The sequence below is a fragment of the Poecile atricapillus genome, chromosome 2, assembly GCF_030490865.1.
Source record: "Poecile atricapillus isolate bPoeAtr1 chromosome 2, bPoeAtr1.hap1, whole genome shotgun sequence".
NCBI lineage: Eukaryota > Metazoa > Chordata > Aves > Passeriformes > Paridae > Poecile > Poecile atricapillus.
In genome coordinates, this window is record NC_081250.1 from 112,246,064 (window position 1) to 112,258,404 (window position 12,341).

Consider the following 12,341-nt stretch of genomic DNA (forward strand, 5'->3'; position numbering starts at 1 on the left):
CCCCTAGAATGCAGTCTTGGAATGAATATTGATAAATGAAACATCACGCTTTATGGCTGAAGAGTTGTAGGTGTTTTGTGACTGCTCCCAATTTCCCTCCCTCCTTTCTCTGCTTTTGTCACCTATATTTTCTCTCTTCTTTTGTAATCATCTGCATAACTTGCTCCTTCCTGAGAATCTTTAGGAACTGGTTTGTACTCAGGTATTTTTAAAGCAGAGGGTGTATAAGCTTCCAGTCCTGGACCACATGGGCTCCTGATGGTGCTGGGCTGTGGCTGGGCTTACTTGGCTGCTGCTCTGGGCTCACAAGGGCCTGTCTGCTGGGAGAATTAACATGCAGGGAGCCCCAGTAGGGATTTACAGCCTGCTAGTTGGCACTAATTTCCTTGGGTGGATGATTCTAGTACCCACTAAGAGTGCTTTTGTGCAGGTTAGCTTCAAGAGTGCTTTTGTGTGAGTTAGGCAGGCTCCTTTTTGAAGGTGAAATATGCTGTTTTTCACTTCCCAAGCACCAAGGGTACCCAAATGGGCAGTTAGTGCAGAGTAGCTAATATGCAGTAAATTCACACCCAAGCTCACTGAGCATGAACTTCCTCATGCAGCCAAATCCCGAGGCTCTGCACTTTGTCTCTCTCAGCAGGGAGCAGATGGCCCTTCTCTAAACAGGGAATACCAATAAAGCCTTATGAAGAGCACAGATATGTGTGCATGAAGATTCGTGCCTGTCCATGTGCTTATATGAGATGACTTCAATCTATCACAGTTCTTGGGTTAACTTCTGCTTCCGTGATTTTTGTTAAGATACCCTAAGGAGAACTTTGCTGCTGGATTGCCATTGTCCTTGTCATTAATACACTGGGGTTTTAGCTGCAGTTTTTGATGATTTCTCCCTTCTTCTTCAGCACTAAGACAGCGTACTTTTTATTATATGTATGACTGCATCTTTTGTGTATGAATCTTTGTTGCAATTCCCTTTCTCATAATGTATTTGAACTCTCAATTAATGGTTTTCTCTAGGTCTCTAAGTAATTGGATGTGAAATCAAGTCAATTTTCAGATAAGACTTTGCTTTAGGCTGGGGTTCATAAATAAGTTGATCTATAATTAGCGTACAACTTTATCTAAAGATCACATAATAGGTTAAATTTTCATGCAAAGTTTTCTTGAAATTTTATAAATGATTTTATCTGGTTTTTATGCTTATGCTTCAACTATATCATTGATTTCTAAGTAATCTGTACATTTTCTTTATGTTTTTGCTCCAGTATTGCCTGTATCCAAGAAAATTTTGTATCACAGAAATTGCCTCTCCAATTTCCATCTATAGTGAGAATTTAGAACTCCACTGGCACTGCTGTGGCCAACATTTAAATTTACTTACGTACAAAAGATATTGCTCAAAATGCTTTTAACATGTCTTTTTAAAAATGACCTCAGCCATCCTAGCCTGCCAAAGATAAACAGCATTTCTGCTCGGCAGGCATTAACCCTTGGAGGAAGTGAAGGCCAAGGCTGAGTGCAGAGGCACTTGCTCCAAGCAGTCAGAGTGTTGTTATAGAGAGGAGCCATCCTCCCTCCAGGTCCCAGCGCTCAGGAAGGCTGCAGGGCTGGGGAAAATATGCACAAGCCTCAGGGTTTCTCAGTCACAGATGTAAAATGCTGGCTGAATGTTTCTGACAATAAAGGAGGAGAGTCTGGGCCAGGTCAGCTTGACTGTTCCTCCTAGAGGACAGAAGGGTAGGAAGAAGGGATAAAATGGGATGAAAAGCAAGAAGAGATGACTGGAGAGCCAGGCTCTGGCTCTTGCTGTTCTGAAGATATTCTGTATAGGCTAAAACAATCACTTGGAAGTATTTTTTAGAGTTTAAGTTTCAAGAGTTTTTATATTTAGAGTTTCAGAGTGCTTTTATAGCTTTTTATAGTGATTTTTACTGTTGGTTTTATTCCAGAAGAGTTTCCTGTAGCAAGATACTTTAAAAAACCTTAAAAGGAATCCACAATAAAGGAATATCCATCTGTGTGAATGAGTTGCAGCAGATACGATGAAGCAATTCTTAAAAATCCCACAGTTGCTGTTTTCCTTTCAACTGACATGTTCCTGCTTTTAAATAAAACAGTTGAATGCTAGGTTTAAAGAGAAATTCAAAGAATGCTGTGGTATTATTGGAAATCTCTGGCTATGTCCAAGCAGAAAGGACATTTGCATGACTCTGTTGTACATGACTGACTATGCCATATGAGTCCCTTGTTGGGATATGCTTTAAATCATCCCGAATGTTATCTTTTCAAACCCAGAACAGAGACAAAAGGAGGGTGAAAATTTAAGTCTGGATAAATGTCCTACAGCTTATCATGCAGAAATGTGTTTATTGGCATTCTTTGAATGTAGGTTTTTGGAGTACTTAAAAATTTCTAACTGATGAGGTCTATTAAATAGCCATGTGCTGTAATTCACTTTGTCTGAATTGGAGAAAACTTCCTGAGCAAAAGCCTCTTAGTCTTATGAGGAAGGGTTGCAAATTCAGTCCCAGGGTAATTGCTAATGAATTTTGCTAACCTGTTTAAGGGGATGCAATAATAGGGGAAATAGTGGGATGTGAAGGGAAATGGCAATATTTACTAAAAAGCCTTAGTAAGGTATTGTGAGGAGAATATTTCTGTGCAGTGGTTTTCACCATGCAAAATATTTGACTTGATTTTGAGTGTGAGACCTACATTACTGTGGGTGTAAACATTAATTACATTCACATTACTCTCTATTTTGTGTAGAAGGATTCACTCAGAATCCTTTATTCAAAGTCAGTTGTACTGGTGTGCTTTAAGTGGCTTCCACCACAGGTGTTAGACATTTGCAGTAGCAGGTCAGGTGAACTTGGTCTAGCTTTGTGCTTAGTTATAGTGATTGTATGCAGCCACGAGGATAAAACCAATTAGCTCAAGGATAATAAAGTATTAAAACATACTACATACCTCACCACTCATCTGAACATACAGTCACTACATAGGAAGAAAGGACAAGTATACTTAGAAGAGGTGTTTGGGGTGAGGTAGCATAATTTGTGCACATGATTTTCTACAACCAGAACTTCATGCCAATTCATAGGTTTGTGATTGTGGGGACAAGGATGCCTGCTCCATGCCTTGTACTGCCTGACATTGATCTGCATGGTAACTGATGTTCCTGCTGCTTGGTCTCCTGAAATGGGCTTCTGTTAGAAGCTACTTCATCCCTTTTCTGGCATCCTTCAAGACAATGTTTGTACAAGGAATTTATTCTGTCAGAAAGCAGGGGTAAGGGAAAACAATTTTATATCTCCTGAGCTCAGCAAGAAAGCAAAAATATTTGGATTTGTTTGAATTTTTAAATATTTGTCACAATGCCAAGCTATTTTAAGCAATCTGGCTACTTCATCTCTACTTACTATCCTCTTCTACATCAGAATTATCACAAGCCACCTGAAATATGGGAATCAGATGTGATTTTTAATGTAAGAGCCATGCTTCAAACTGACAGGGATGGGAGGGGGAAATGTCACTGAACCAGACAAGATTCTCTGGTGGAAGTACTGATTGATGACCTGTACCTGGGAAAGGAAGGGAGCACCCTTCCCTTTTCAGTGGACTGAGTTGCTTTCCATCCTCTTGTGAAAGAAGAAGGTAGTCCTGTGCCTTCATCTCCAGGTATATGAAAAAAAGGAAAATTCCTTTGTTCCATTTTTTCCCTAGGGAGAGTTCAAAATTATGTCCAGTCCTCCCCACTGACAGTGCTGGCTGTCATGCTGGCCAAGATGGCTAGTGGCATGTTCAACCTATCCCTTCACTTTTCTCCCAGTACTGAGTTCTGCTGGACAATCTTTTAGCTTCAAATGACCCTCTAGAAAAATAAAATGTTGGCGACTCACTCTGTCCACATTTTCTTCCAAATGCAGCCATGTCTGAAAGGTTTTAACAAGCACATTGAATGCTGGGTATAATCTAACTGTATTTATCATGAGAGGAAAAATTGCCAGCAATGCAGTAGGAGGAAATAAAAACAATCTGTGACATTATGGATGACTTCTATATGTACCACGGCAGATAAAACAGAGGGGAAGAAGCCATAAAGTTTCCATGGTATTCCAATTAGATGACAAGCCCATGGAAAGAATTATAACTGCTTTCTTGGTTCAGAGTGAGGTCCTATTCACTTGAAGGACATATATATATATATATATATATACATTTATATATATATAAAATCTCATTTTCCTCCCACTCCTTCTTTTTTTTCTCTCCAAGCACATTAAAGAAATTTTCTGGATAACCTGATCACAGACTATACCAATACTCTAAAGCAAAATACATAGCAACACAACTTGGTAAGGATTTTATAGCTAGACACTTTACAGACTGCCAAGTTTTAGCCTAAATCCTCTTAGACATAGTCTGAATAGGTTGATATATATCTTAAATAGCAGATGTAGTTACTAAGCTGCTCTCTATCATATTTAAAAAGTCATGACAGTCAGGTGAAATCTTTAGTGCCTGGAAAAAGGAAAACTTCATACCTGTTTTTAAGAAGGATAAAAAGGCAGACCCCAGAAACTATCACAGATAGTGGATTCAACAAGTTGGTGGATGACGAAAATCTGAGTTGTGCTGTTCATCTGCTTGAGGGAAAGGATGTCATCATGGGGGCCTTGGCAGGAGGAGTGGGCCATGGAACTCATGACGTTCATTGAAGTCCTGCACCTGTGCTGGGGCAATCTCTGGCACCAGTAAAGACAAGGTAATGAATGGACTGAGAGCAGCCCTGCAGACTTGGGGATGCTGGTTGACAAAAAAGCAGGTATGAGCTAGCAATGTTCACTTGCAGCCCAGAAATCCAGTTGTATCCTGTACTGTGTAAAAAGAAGTGTGACCAGCAGGTTTACTCTGCTCTTGTGAGACCCCAGCTGGCACACTGCATCCAGCTCTGGATCCCTCAACACATGGATCTCTCGGAGCAGGTCCACAAAAACGATCAGATGGCTGGTACACCTCTCCTCTGAAGAAAGGCTGAGAGAGATGTGGTTGTTCAGACTGGAAAAAAGAATGCTCTGGGGACACCTTGTTTCAGCTTTTTAATACTTAAAGGGGCTTATAGGAAAGATGGAGAGAGACTTTTTATCAGGGCCTGTAGTGATATGATAAAGGTCAACAGTTTTAAACTAAAAGAGAATAGGTTTAGATTGGACATAAGGAAGATATTTATTATGATAAGAGTGCCTCATCCCTAGCAGTGCCCAAGGCCAGGTTGGATGGAGCTACCTGGTCTAGTGGAAGGTGTCCCTCCCATGGGACACCTTCCAGTAGAAGATGATCTTTAAGGGCCCTTCTGGCCAGACCATTCTACAAGTACCATCTCTCCAGCATACTTCTTGGATGCTCGGTTACCTTGTTATCCTCAAACAAATGAAGCTTCACCATTCAGCCACCTTAGACCTCTGGGATTTGGACTGGTCCCCAGCTCTCTTATAGCATGGGCATCCCAAACCTTGAATAGTGACTCAAGGGGTTTCTGGTCTCCCTCTTAAAGTAAAAATATAATAATTGAAACAAATTATGAGGCCTAATAGGAAGTCTTTGTAAGAATTCCAAGCCCTAGATCTTGTTACTTCACCTAGCATGGGAAATACTCAGATTAAGACAAGACAGTAAAAAAAAAATTAGTCTCTTTACATGTTACCTTATCTCTCTTTCCTCATTGCTTCTGAGCATCCTTGAAACTTTAGAAGAAGTTCTTGAGCAGATATTCTACAGAAGGGTGTCTGGCAATGAACTTTTCTATGTGTTTTCCCCATGGACCAAGGTTTCTCTTTCTTTTTTCTCTCTGGCTGATCCTGCAGCTAACAAGCTGCTGTGGGAGCCTACCTATTTGCTTCTTTAGTCTTTTATCTCAGTGACCACAGTTTATGTAAGCCTCTGCTGTTTTTAAGTTCTACTTATTTGCTACACTTTAGTAGTATTTTTATCTTCAAATGCCTACACCCAGATGTCATTTTGCAGAGACTGTCCTCTTCCTCTGGTTGTGTCAGCTTGGTTGAGGGTTTGCTGCTCTGGGGAAGCGTGAGTGACACAGTTACATTTGTGCCAGGTTCTGCATACTATTTGTTCAACATTATTCTGAAAGATCACAAAATGTATAAACTTTGCATTGCTGGATTCCCAAATTCAAAACAGGGACAGAGGTCAGCTATGTAGGAACTGGTAGCAAGCATGTATTTATAAACAGGTGATAAATTATATTTGTGTATGCAGAGTGAAAGATTCAGATAACTAACAGCTTGCTTAAATGCCACATAGATTTGGATTCTTCTTCAGTGGAAATTGAAAAACCTTTGGTAAACAGCACCTGCTTAGTAGCAGAGAGGAAAAGTAACAGACTCAAGAGAACACGTGAATTTAGGTCCTCAGCACTGGTACAGTCAAAGTGTGGATCTTCTCTTAGTTCCTCATCAGTGTTAAGGATGATATGACCTTCTGTGTTTGATCATCTTGTTGATTCCTCTTACAAGTCTGGATAATATCCCTAGGCAGAAAATGTGCTACACACTGAATGGAGAAGCAAAAACAGCCCTTCAATGAACTAAGTGGGGGCAGCATTAAGGTCTAGCTCCACAAAAGAATGTGACTCCTAACTGCTGCAGAAGTCAGTGGGTACACTGAGAAGCTATGTTATCTACATGCTGACTATGAAGACATCTCTGTAAATACTGGTATATACAAAACTGGTGGAAGTGAGACCTGGCTCTTCAGTGGTATTTCACTGCATAATTTGTATTTAGGCACTGTCATCTCTGGATGCTCTGCTTCCTACAGAGCAGGGAAGCTTAAGATTTGTTTTCTTAATACTCATTATATTTTTGGAACCTCATTGATCACCCTGCCTGTTTTATTCTGTGCTCTGGGTGATAAGGCTCCAAACACAGCTGTATCTAGTACAGGGCTGCTACAGTGCACTATGATTTCCAGCTACATTGCTCACCACTGTAAACACCCCCCTTATAAAATCTGGTTCACTGGAACACTCAAAGCTGCTGGCTGCCAGGGAATGCTCCTTAATGAGGGTAAGGAGTACTTGAACACATCTATGACTTGGCAACCCTTCCTGCTTTTTATAAGCTACTATACACTTCAGAGAGAAAATATCTTAGAGGCTACTTTTTAATGGGACAAGTTTACTTAAGAGCTGAGTGGAGTTGGTGCCAGTAGTTCTGTTTTGTTCTAGCTTAATATTAGCCTTGTCAAAGTTCTTATAGCGTCTCCTGGGTGTTTCTGTATTGCATACCATATAAACCTGGTTTTGGGAGCCAAGAATTTTGGCTGGAATATATATTATAGTGGTCTCATTATATTTTTTGAAAGTATATCAGAGGTGGCCCTATATTAAAGATCCATGGAGCAAGGCTGATTTTTTTTCTTTCTCCCTTCTAGTTTTGCCTTAGCCCACACCGCAGACACTGGATCCAGAATTTGAGCCAACCCATGTTTGTGGGTTATTTGAGATCCAAGGTCTTGGTTTGGCCTCTAATAAAATTTGGGTAATTAGTGATTTTTTTTTTTAAATGATACCTTGGATTTTGAAAATCACTAGACTTTTGGGAGGATGCTTTTGGTTTGAGCCTGCACTAGCAACTACTACTCAAAAAGATTCCTTTCTCATCTTGCTGACACAAGTATTCACTCAAAAACAGCTTGCCAACATGGTGCAACATGTGTTGCATCCTGTCTTGCCTCTTTGAGAAGCTGTGTGTTTTATGATTGCTTGGTGCTTTCTTACTGACAGACATCATTAGGTGGTGGACTTGGCAAAGTTTTTGCATCAGAGGGCATCCAGCCCATCTTTTCCAGAGTGTTTGTGGGGGAAGCTGGATCCTTTTCTGTCTGCACAAAGGAAAAAGGGAGCTGCTGTAACAAGGCCATGCTTTGTCTCAGGAGAATCCTGGCTACCACAGAAAAGATGGGGAGAAGGTGTTGAGATGTGGGTGAGATTTGTTAAAATTACATTTGGGCTTTAAGCCCATGTCAGGTTTAAGAAAACATGGCAGAGAACCATTTTAATTCCTTTTTTTTTTTTGCCTATTCTCCTGTGCTGGGTTTTGAGTTTGGTGTGATCCCATTATCCAAGAAGCAGCTGTATGAGCCATAAACAGTGGAATTGAACCCCTGACAAAAATACTGTGGCAAGTACACTGTATCCAGGTGCTACTTTATGTGCACAGAAGAGCAGCAGTGCAGCCTTATCTTGGTTTCAGTGTGGTGCTGTTGGTGGTGCCCATGTGGGATGGGTGAAAGGATACACTGCTCCCTCCTGTACCTACAGCAGCTCTCTGTGGGACAGTCCAGTGATCCTCTTAATCTGGCCAGGGGCTGATGCCAGCTTGCTTCACTGGACACCAGCTTTCAGACTGTGCTTGCAACCAGGTTATCCAGATCTGCTCCTAAAAGCAACAACGTGAAGAGTTGGTGCACATGAATCTGTGTGAAGAAGGTTAATCTGAGTATGAATGGAAGGCAAACTTCCAGCTGGGCAGAGCTACTGCTGTGTATTAACCCAAATATTTATGTTATGGAGGCATGCTTTTCTGACAGGTGGTGGTAAACAAGGCTACTTAACTCTGTAGTTTTCAGGAGGCCTGATTGTCTCTCTTTATAGGAGTTTTGGAAAAAAACCCCAAAACTCAGTGACACTGAATGAGCTACAGAGGTGAACTAACAGGCCCTTTCAGCTTTAATCCTCAGAGAACAGAGACACTGTTTTCAACTGTTAAATTTCACCCCAAATTTCAAAGTTTTCATGAAGTGATTTCAGTGTCCAAATCTATTAGGAAAAAAAAAAAGTCACATGCAAAGAGTTTAATCGTAGTATTGTAAATATTCAAAGGAGACAGGGAGAGGAAAGCTATAAGGAGGAAAACAGGAGGAGTTCTGTTCTCAGGCCTGCCTCATTTTCTCACATTGCTTTGGCCAAACCAATTCATTTTTCAATATTCTCAGTTACAAAGGGGAAAACAATGCCTCCATGTCTCATGTGGCTCTCAGCGTCTGTTGTCTTTGCCAAGTATTGTCAATTTCTTAAACAAAAGGCCTTATGTAAAGGCAAAATTTCTTGTGAATTCTAGAAGATGGTTTTTTACCTGCTCTCATTTTGACTATTTAATGAAGCTACTACCTAAAGGTAGTATGGACACAAATCAAAATGATTTTATTTATTTAGATTGGTGAAACCATAAAAAGAAGCCAAAGATTCCAGTTGCATTACTGTTTATTTTTAGAGCAGACTCTGAACAAATAAAACAAATTGCCTTTCCCATGCTAGAGTAAATACTAACAGATATAACTCTTTCTCCAATCTAAAATAAACCTTTCCCAGTCTTAGCCATTCCCTTTCCTAAAGTGACCAGGATGAGAGCTGGCACTGTGCCCTCCAGGTTTGGAGCTGCAGGCTTCCACAGAGCGGTGGGTGAGGAGCAAGTGTGGAGCTGGCTGAGGTCAGGGATGCTGGAGACCTGGCCAGCAGCACCCTCCTTTGATTGGAAGGGCTGGAGGCTGAGTTACAGCACACTGCTGACCTCCTGCCCTTGGAGGTGCACTGGTACTTACTGCAGTCCTATAACCAAGGATATAAAATAGAAGTTACGAATACAGGGATAGTGAAGATGAGCCAACAATCTGTCAGATTGAAATCCTTGAAGGACCTCGTAAATACTTTAATATTTACACAGGGCCTGTATATTTTCACAATTACCTTTCCATGAGCCCAAAATGTTTTACACTGGAATGTTTTAAAGAAGGCTTTAAGAAGTTATATTCTCTGATATGTCTGAAAACTGCAGGCTCAGCTTCTCTATTGGCCCATTTTTTTCTCATGAACAATTAAAGCTGGATTCTTATTTACCCCCAAATATGCAGAATGTCAATGGTGAGTTCTACCAAAATTATGTATTGATTATGATCACAGTGTGGTAAGAAGAGAATGGTTTGAATTTACAAGGGAATGTTATACCATAAACTGGCAAAAAGCTGCATCTACAGTATTTGCCTCTATTATAATTAAAAAGTGATAGAAAATGACTATGACATGACTATGACAGAAAAAGACTTTTCTGTAGAGAGATTTTTGAGAGAAACAAACTTCTTACAAGTTTGGAAGGCTTGAGGCAGTTCTTTAAAGCCTTAGGGTGGAAGTTTGGAGGCATGAAGACATAGATCAAGTATAGTGAGTTTTGAAGCAGCTGACATGTCCCTCTGGTTTCTGTCACAAGGCGCTTCTCTTTTCTGTCCAAAACAAGGTTCCTGCTAGAGTGTGAATGGGACTGTCATGGAGCTGGCACACCTGCTGCATGTATTAGACAGGCAGCGACAATGGATTGGTACTTAATGTGAGGCTCTGGCTCTTGCTGTGAGGTCCATTGTGAATCGGCTGGAAGATCCATAGTGAGTGTAACACAGATCCCTTTTGGCTCATGGACAAGACTTTCTGCCTGATGTTGAGGGAGGGATAACAAATCCACAGTGACTTTTGGTGGTGTTTTCTATTTCTGGGGAGTCCTGAGAAACCAAAAGAAGTGACTTCTGCACACTTTCTGCAGAAGGAAAGGCGCTGAAGCAGCATCTGGAACTAATAACCTGTGTTTCACAGCTCACTGGTGGGCAGCAAGGGAGCCGCTCCGGCTCCAACAGGCCCTTGCGTAAAACCTGCACACAGTGATTTTCAGCTGTGGGAAACTTGAAACGGCTTCTGCTGGCCCAGCGAGGAGGAGACTGCCTGACTCCCTTTTGGTTCACCTGGGACGACAGGCTCCCTGCAAGGGCATCACCACAGCCCTCAGATGTGGTAGCACACAGGTGGAGCATGCACATACCCACGCAGGAAAATCACATCCAGCCATCAAATGGGGGTATTCCACTAATTGGAAAGTCTGTTCTGGTGTCTGGCCACCATTTGGCAGACACTGACAGTTTCCACTTAGAGCTGGCCAACCTCACCAGAAAGCCAGCTGTGCGGCTGATCTCATGAAGATGTCATTGAACAACCCTTTGAACTCCTTCAAGAAATGGTGGGTCTGGATCAAGGCAGGCTGGGATCCCCTGGGGGTCTTTGCTGGATGTGGGACTACAGACATCCATTGACGTAATAGTTACACCTCAGTGTTCCTGAGCTGCATGTAAGGATATCATCTTCATTCTGGCATCGGGGACTGCTTCCAAGTTCACCTTAAGCTGAAATAGAATCTCTTTGCTGTTCACATGTATGTCACTTTTTCTGCTCCTGTGAGTGTTGCTACATCCGCATAAATGTTGGTAGCTTGTCATAATGGTTGCCATGATGAAAAGAGTTATTTATTTAAAAAGAAGAAACAGATGGCACAAAAAACTTCAATGAATTTCAGCATGTTTGAGAAATGAAATACCCTTTTTAAAAATATCAGTTTTGTGAAGGTGTTAAATGCTGTTTCACACAATCACAAGGGAGGTTTTTTATTCACTACACCGTGTGTACACAGAGCAACAAGAGAAATAAGGCAAAAAAAACCAAACCCACAGTGTGGAGTAGTTTTATGAAAAGCCATAAAGAGATGAGTGTAGTTTAATTAGCTGCTGCCATTCAATACATGGAGTTCTGACAGTAGGTGAATGGGACACGAAAGCCACATCAGACAGAAAAAGCCTGAAGAAGCTGAATCCTAGTGTTGGGGAGAAAGAAGGAAGGAGAAAGAGAAAGCAAGTCACACACACAAAAAATCTGTTCCCAGAATTGTGGGCGCATATATTGACCACATCTCACCATAAATACACTATCAGGTGCAGAGAGACATCCATTTATTTCCTGGAAGAGCAGAAAGTAATAGCAGCATCCAGGGTAATTTTTTAAACACATTTTGCACTTGTAGTGGAGGATCCTTGCTCTAAGTCATAACTGAGGAAAACACATGTGCTGCATGTGAATGATATGTAGAAAGCAGAGGGGTTAGTTAAAGGGACCTTTTTAAAAATGTTTGCAGAAATTTGTAGCTCAAAGTATTTTTATGAAAAAGTAATTATGGTTCCTAATGTGAAAGAGGTACATCATGGATTTATTTCTTTTAGAAAAGGGAATGCTGAAGTTTGAGGGATTAAATGCCTTTCCCAAGGAAGCTGATTCTACAGCTGAAAAGTGCTTTTGCTTGAAATTCTAGTTAAAAATGTCAAAACTCTCTATTTACTGGACTGGAAACAGGGTGTAATCTGTATCTCTAGGTAACTAATGTTGTGTTTTAATAACCTGACTATACTTTTCCACTACAAAGTGTCTGATTCTCAGAGGGACTGAAAAATTT

General features: G+C 41.0%; 1 pseudogene; it reads left to right on the top strand.

Annotated features, from left to right (window-relative positions):
* LOC131575543 (H(+)/Cl(-) exchange transporter 6-like) overlaps window positions 1–12,341 on the top strand; it is a 76,646-nt pseudogene that overhangs the window by 41,183 nt on the left and 23,122 nt on the right.